This window comes from Malus sylvestris, chromosome 5 (genome assembly GCF_916048215.2).
Source record: "Malus sylvestris chromosome 5, drMalSylv7.2, whole genome shotgun sequence".
Taxonomy (NCBI): domain Eukaryota; kingdom Viridiplantae; phylum Streptophyta; class Magnoliopsida; order Rosales; family Rosaceae; genus Malus; species Malus sylvestris.
In genome coordinates this window covers 8,019,404-8,026,654 of record NC_062264.1, presented here as the reverse complement: position 1 = coordinate 8,026,654, position 7,251 = coordinate 8,019,404, and the positions used below count along the sequence as shown (strand labels likewise).

At 33.6% G+C, this 7,251-nt stretch overlaps 1 long non-coding RNA gene across 1 annotated transcript; it reads right to left on the bottom strand.

Annotated features, from left to right (window-relative positions):
- Positions 1-804: 804 nt before the first annotated feature.
- LOC126623172 (uncharacterized) lies at positions 805-4,690 on the bottom strand. The gene is made up of 3 exons (XR_007623662.1): positions 4,058-4,690; positions 979-1,065; positions 805-882 (listed from the first exon to the last, which is right to left on the bottom strand). It is a non-coding gene; the product is annotated as an uncharacterized LOC126623172 (long non-coding RNA).
- Positions 4,691-7,251: the final 2,561 nt, after the last annotated feature.

Here is a 7,251-nt window from a genome sequence, read left to right as displayed (position 1 = left end):
AAATCAAACCAGAAACATGAGCATAAGAGTGACTACTTTCCTGCGGGACTCTCGAGTATGGAAAGGTTTTTTGTTGACAAAGTGATAAAATTCAACAGTAAACCACAATCGAAAGGACTACAAAGTAAAATTTTATTCTCTCTAGCAGAATTGAGAAAGAATAAAATGTACAATACTAAAAATGTATCCAAGCAGCAAATTTTAGTTGCTAGTTTACTCATGCATCAAAATTTGTAACATCCCAAAGAGATGTAAGAACAAATTACCTTGATATGAGGGTGCAAATGATTGTGCCATCTTTCTCTGCACTGCTTGCGAGCCCTAACCACCAACTTCTTAACTATATGTGGCCATTGTCGTACTTCATACTGCTTCACCAACCTGATCAGCTTCCTAAAAATTTCACCATGCCAAAACAAATACAAAACCAAACAAAAAAGAGGAAAACCCGTTTAATTTTACATATTATTTGATGGCTTCGAAACAAAAAATGAAAGAAAATAATGAGTTAAGTGGGACAAATAAAAAGAAAGAGAGAATCCAATTTACTAAATGATGTGTTCAGGCGTCTGAGACGAACATGGCAAAAAATCAATAAGCCCACAACCCTAAGCCCAGTCATTGACAATTCTTTGGTTGAGAAAGTTCAGATGTCACTTTTCGAAGATGATTAACAAAATAGATTCAATCAGAGGGTTACCCTGCAATAAAAGCCAATTAAAGAATAAACCCAAATAATAGTAATGGTTTGCTTGTGGTATTAAGACCTTAAATATTGAAAATTGGTAAAATTATTTTAATTACCTCCAAATCTGATTTTTAGATTTCCTTGTTCAATTGTGTTGATAGCTGGAAGTCTAGGAGTGATTGCAAACTTGATTCCTATAAATGTTAATTGAAATATAATCATGCTGAAATTTTTTATTAATTAATAAGCTATTTCAATTATAATACATTGTAGTCAAATGGTTTTCTCACTAGTTTAGCTATCCGTTGTAAGCGTTTGAATTGGTTCAAAAGAGGTTTTAAGTCACGAATTGGTAAGATGCTCATTGTCTTGTAAATCTGCAAGCAAATTATAGATATTGTTAGAAAAAAGGTGTCTATACATCAAAATGTATAATATGTGAGTTTTTAATTGTAGATGTATGGAAGCTACAACCTTTTGTTAAATTTTGCAGAATATCTTTGTAAGCTATATTTTTTGTAAATGTATTTGGCATTTCATTGTTGTTAGCAGTTAAAACTTTGAGACCCCCTCTTGATGTCACTCTAGATAATGCAACATATAATTGACCATGAGTAAAAACAAGTTGTGGTAAATAGAGTCGCACTTGTTTCAATGATTGTCCCTGGCTTCTGTTAATTGTTATTACATAACATGGCCTGATTGGAAATTGACGTCTTTGAAATACAAAATGCCATTTGTTTTCAGTTGCTGTCAAGGTTATTCTACGAATGAAAACTTTGTAATTAATATTGCTACCAGCAAGTATTCTAGCTTCAATAATTCTATCAAATAATTGAGTCACAACCAATCTTGTTCCATTACACAAACCTAAAGATTGATTTAAGTTTTGGAGCAACATAATAGGCATTCCAATCTTTAAAATTAACTTGTGGGAAGGCAAGCCATTGAACTCAAGTGTGTTGAGAAATTCTGTGGGATACATTATACTAAGATTTTCAAAATTTTCAAAAGATGAATATAAAGACTCAGAGCTTAAATAAATGTGTTTTTGACCAGGTAACAAATCTATTGCATAATCATTTATCTCCGTCACAGTATTATTTTTTGGCGTAACAATAGCTTGCTCTTGTAAATATTCAAAACTAGCAAAATTATTTTCAAAGTCTGGATACGTTGCTTACAAAATAGAATGAACAGGATCAGAGTATGAATGATGAGTAAATCATCTGGAATTTCAATCCAACTTGTATCTTTGTCATTTGAATCAAGTGTATCCCCAATTTCGCCATCACCTATCTGTAAAATCCAAGTTGCAAAATCAGCAAGTTTTTTCTTTTGGTCATTGTTTAATCTCTTTTGTGAAAGCATCATATTTTCCTTCAACTGAAATTCTTTGAAAAAAGAGTAAATTGGAGAAATGGTCCTTTAAGTTTGATTGAATTGTAGCTTTGGTCCCTGAACTAAAATTCCATTAAATTTAGTCCTTCAACTTGACAAAATGTGGATCATTAGTCCTTTGGTACTAGCCACCGTGAGATTTTCTGTTACTATGATAACGTGGTCTTTGTGGGCTCCACATTTTTGTTGATGTGGATGCCATGTGGGCTAACAAATTTATAAAAACAAAAATACAAACACATAGAAAGGGAAAAGAAAATACATAAAATAAAAATGGTTTAATTTTCTCTCTTCCATCTTCCTTCCGCCCACCTCTTTCTCCAAACCCAGCCGCCATTGTTGCACTCTCCCAACAATCAAACCATAAAAAAGTTCAAATCTAAATTTGGAACACAATCTTCCTTTCCAAATGACTTCACACAATGACCTCCATATTTGCAGCCTTAGTCCACACTGCCTTGACAACCTACAATGGAAACCCTCACTGCACAGAGGTCGGAACTTTGTGGGCTACGAGTTGGGGATCGGCTGGGTTGTGGGGATTGGGAGATGGAGGTGGGAGGTAGGCTAGGGAGTTGGTCAAAGACTCAGGTGAATGGGTGGGCTGCAAGAGTTAGTGAAGCGCGGGTGGGTTTATAGAATTTTTTTTTTCAAATTTTATCTTTCCTAACTTTTTTTTTAATACTTCTAGGCCAGGTAGTACAAAATTATTTAAGTGTGGTGCCCATAAACATTCCACTCAAACACTCTAATGGAAAATTTAACAAAATTGACATTAGAGGACCAATGCTCCACATTTTATCAAGTTTAGGGACCAAATTTAATGGATTTTTTGTTCAGGGACTAAAACTACAATTCAATCATAGTTTAGGGACCATTCTTCCAATTTACTCTTGAAAAAATGCCATAAATAAGAGTTATTTAAAGAGGCATCTATTATCTATTCTTTTGTTCCACTAGGAATAACTGGTAAAATTTGCCTAAAGTCACCACCTAATAAGAAGGGTTTGCCACCAAATTGAGCACTTATATTTGAATCATTTGAATGTGATAAAATATCAAAAAATGACTTGTCTAATCCTTCAAAACAATGTTTATGATTCATAGGAGCTTCATCCCAAATAATAAGATCTGCATTTTCAATTAATTTAGCAAGATGAGTCCCTTTATTAATTTGACATATTGAGCAATCTGTAACTATTAGAGGAATTTTGAATTTGGAGTGAGCAGTTCTACCACCTGGTAAAAATAATGAAGCCATTCTAGATGAAGCAACTGCTAAAACAATCTTACCCTCAAACCTGATTTTGCTTATTATTGTATGCCATAAAAATGTTTTTCCCGTTCCTTCATGGCCATGAACAAAAAAGAGACCTGACTTTTTTTCATTTACAGTACTAATAACACAATCATAGACATATTTTTGGGTTTCATTAAGATTTGCTACCAAAACAAAATGTTCTCGACTTAAATCATCACAATTGTAATTTAATTCTTCCCTCAACAATTTGTTTCTAATTTCTGACATTTTTCTCCCATCAGGCATAGGCAAATTATGATTTTTTTAAAGAGCTAGATGATGCATTGAATAGTTGCTCTAATTCAAATAGAAGGGAATTTTTTAATTCCAATTCTGACAAATTCAGAGTTGACATTGCAAAAGATTTTCGAAGCTCATACAAAATGTCACCACGCTTATGTTGCCAATGACTATTAAAAAGATGTTGATGATTTGTTATTTCACAAAATAAAATCATTGTAACAAATAATTGACTCAACTCATGAGATGTTGCAATATTAGCTGCATTTTCTAAAGCTTCATTCCACTTTGTCATCTCCTAGTAAACCCAAACACTTACACGCTGCTTGATATGATGATTGAATAATGCCGTTCATAGTTTTAATGTCATCAAAATTAAGAACACCTTTTTTGAATATTGAGAAGCATTCTTAAATAGTATAACTCACCTGATGCAGGATGAACGTAAGCAATTTTACCTATGGATCCTCCTTTTCTTTTCCTAGGCTTCCAAATTTTATGTCAAGTTCCCATACAAATTTTGATGGCAATTCTGCATAAGTTAGTGTTCGTGCTTCAGCAAAAAATTTATTTGTTTCAAACCAATTTGTTAACATTGTGTGTTCAGAAGTTTTTTGATTAACAATTGATTAAAATGATTGATTACTATTGAAAACAATAGTTTGTTCCAAAGGAAGATCCATTGGCAATCATTCAACATGAGGTTCTCTCATATGAATTAGATACTCAAACAATTTCCAAACAGCTTCATATGGAGATATATATCTACAATTTAGATAAGCAAGTATTTCATTGTTTGAATTCTCTTCGAAAAGAATTCTTGCTCTATCTAAACCTTTGTTTATGTATTTGAAAAAATATTTTATAAGCATTGATTGACAACATGACTCAACATTAATATGGGCATTGTATCTCAATAATAAATCTGAATTGTAAGGTACAACAAAACTGTTATCAATTTGCATCCCATTTTTAACCACAAATTTTGACGAATCATCACAATACCTATACACAGAAAAATCATTTGTTTCAAAATTTGTTTCACTCTTGTATTGCTTTGGAAAAAATGTCGACGATCGTTCGAAACGATATGGCAGGTGGTTTCAAGATGATCTTTTGGTCTCAGATTACAGGAAACCTCGAGGACGAAGGTTTGGCCTTGGAATTAAGAAAGTGCAGTCCATAAGGGCTCATTGTCCTGAGAATGCTGATGAAGTGATGATGGACTTTGAATTGGAGTTACACGGGCGAAATGCAGAGGAACACATGCAATCACTAACGTTTGAAGGAGATTTAACACATGCAATCATTAACGTCTGAAGGAGATTCAGTAGATGGAAATGGTATGATTGAGCAAATTTAGGGAATGTTGGATCAGTGTGGGTCACAGCCTGATCTCCTGAACTTTAATGAGGCAACGTCATTAAACGATACGAATAAGAATCATTTAGCATAGAGAAGAAGGAAAAATAGGGCTGGCCAAACTTATTTAAATTGCTATAATTCAATTCTCCTAGAAAAAGGTCTTCCAATCAGACTAGGAAACCAAATAAACCAAAAATAAATTAGGAAATATAACCCTAAATTAAATAGTAAAATTTGCCAAAAATCTGCATAGCCATGTTTTGGACCCATATCTGCTCCAAAATTGGCCCAAAATAGCTTAATTTAAAGCTTGGAATATTCTGAACACTTCTCCAGGAGGCTACGAAAGAAAAGTATCAGAAATCTACCAAAATAATTACCAAAACTTACTAAAAATAGGATAAATATATAATATGAAATTGACTCATAACTTGTGGGGATGAGAATGACAATGTATTAAGTGGATCATCGTTGGGGGCTGATATCAATTTTTTGTGGAAAACTTTATGGAAAGCTTGTGTGTTGGGTAAGATTACGGTTTGCATATGCTGAAGTTGTTGGAATGCAATGCCAACATGAGTAAATTTGATGAAAAGGAAAATTTCCTAAGATGTTGCTTGTTCGTTCTATGACAGGGCAGATGAAACAGTTGAACACACCTTGAAAGATTGCTGAAGAATAGCTACAATTTGATTATCGAGCTCGCTGAGATTTTGAGTGAATAAAGCACGACACCATAGTTGGATGGATTGGATTGCAAGGCTGGCAAAGTCTCTGTTAAGGGACAGTTTAGATCTTGTAATGATTCTTATATAGAGCATTTGAAAAGATAGAAATGACTTTTGCTGGAATGACATTGTCATAAATATGATGGACAGTAATTACAAATCATAAACATGGCTGCAAGAGTTTAAGAAAATGGCAAGGGTGGGAAAAAGATCACACAACATGTAGCTGTGCAGAAGCGGAAAAAGTCAAGAGTTTGGGTGGTTGAAATGCAAGTTCGATAAAGCTTAGGTTGAGCATGGTTGTGTAGGAGTGGGTGTGGTCATACGAGATGAAAACAGTGAGAATGGTGATGCTATTTGCAAGGGAAATGGTTGCAAGGTCGGTGGAATTCGAAGGTGATGCGCATGTGGTACTTACTAGGCATGTTGAGATGGAAACAATCAGAACGATGGTGCTATTTGCATGGGAAGTGACTGTAGCATCGGTGGAATTCGAAGGTGATGCGCAGGTGGTACTTACTGCGTCAAGGATGGTAGAGGCTAATGATACTTCTCTGCTAGGACATATGGCTTTGAATCAAATAAAGCACACTTACATCATAAAGGAGGCAAATAATGTGATTCACAAATTAGTAAGATTGTGATTGTCTTTAGAGCAACAATTAGTTTGGTTTGAGGAGCCACCTAATGTAATCATTAATCTCATATTTGAGGATAGTACTTTTATGTAACATTTGGTGGTGGACACTTTTTTTCCTTCGGCCAGGTTGAAATCCCTGGCAAGACGTATTCATTTTATCGTATCAATGAATATAGTACTTATTCTATAAATTTTTTTTTGTCCTCATTAGTTATTTAGCCTTATGAGTTTCCATTGTCGGGAGGTTGCAATTTTTGTCTCGATGATTCTTTTTTGTGGACAATATTTCCACTTGTGGAATTTATTGTTATAAGAACATCTTTAATAGGCTCTCTAAATGAACTCCTAACTAGAATTTACGAAGAATTTAAAAAAAAAAATCAACTTCAATCATGCTCCTTATCCCCCTAAAGATCTCCTCAATATAGGGAATGAGAAAGTATAATTATTTTAATATTATTTAAACAATTAATTAACATTTATTGGTAAGTGCTTTTAGTGAAAATGTTTTAAAACCAATCCTTAGTAAAATCCAAGTTGATCATAAAAAAAAAACACTTTAAGTGCTTCCTGTAAGAAACACATATCTAGTGCTGCTTAAGTGCTTTTGAAATCCAAAATTAATTTCACCAAAAATGCTTTCAATTATTTTAAAAGCACTTCTAAACGAGTCATAGTCACTATAACTCTTTAAAATATGAGAGATTTCTCAATATGCCTGAAATACAGGCACATATGCCATATATCATCATAAAAGTGGAGGGACACTTAAAAAAAAATCTTTCTACTTGAATAATGACATATTGTGTACCTCTTGTATTCTGAGCACAATTAAAAATTTCTCATAAAGTAGGGAAGTATGGTTGAAGTACAACTTTTAGAAAGCTCC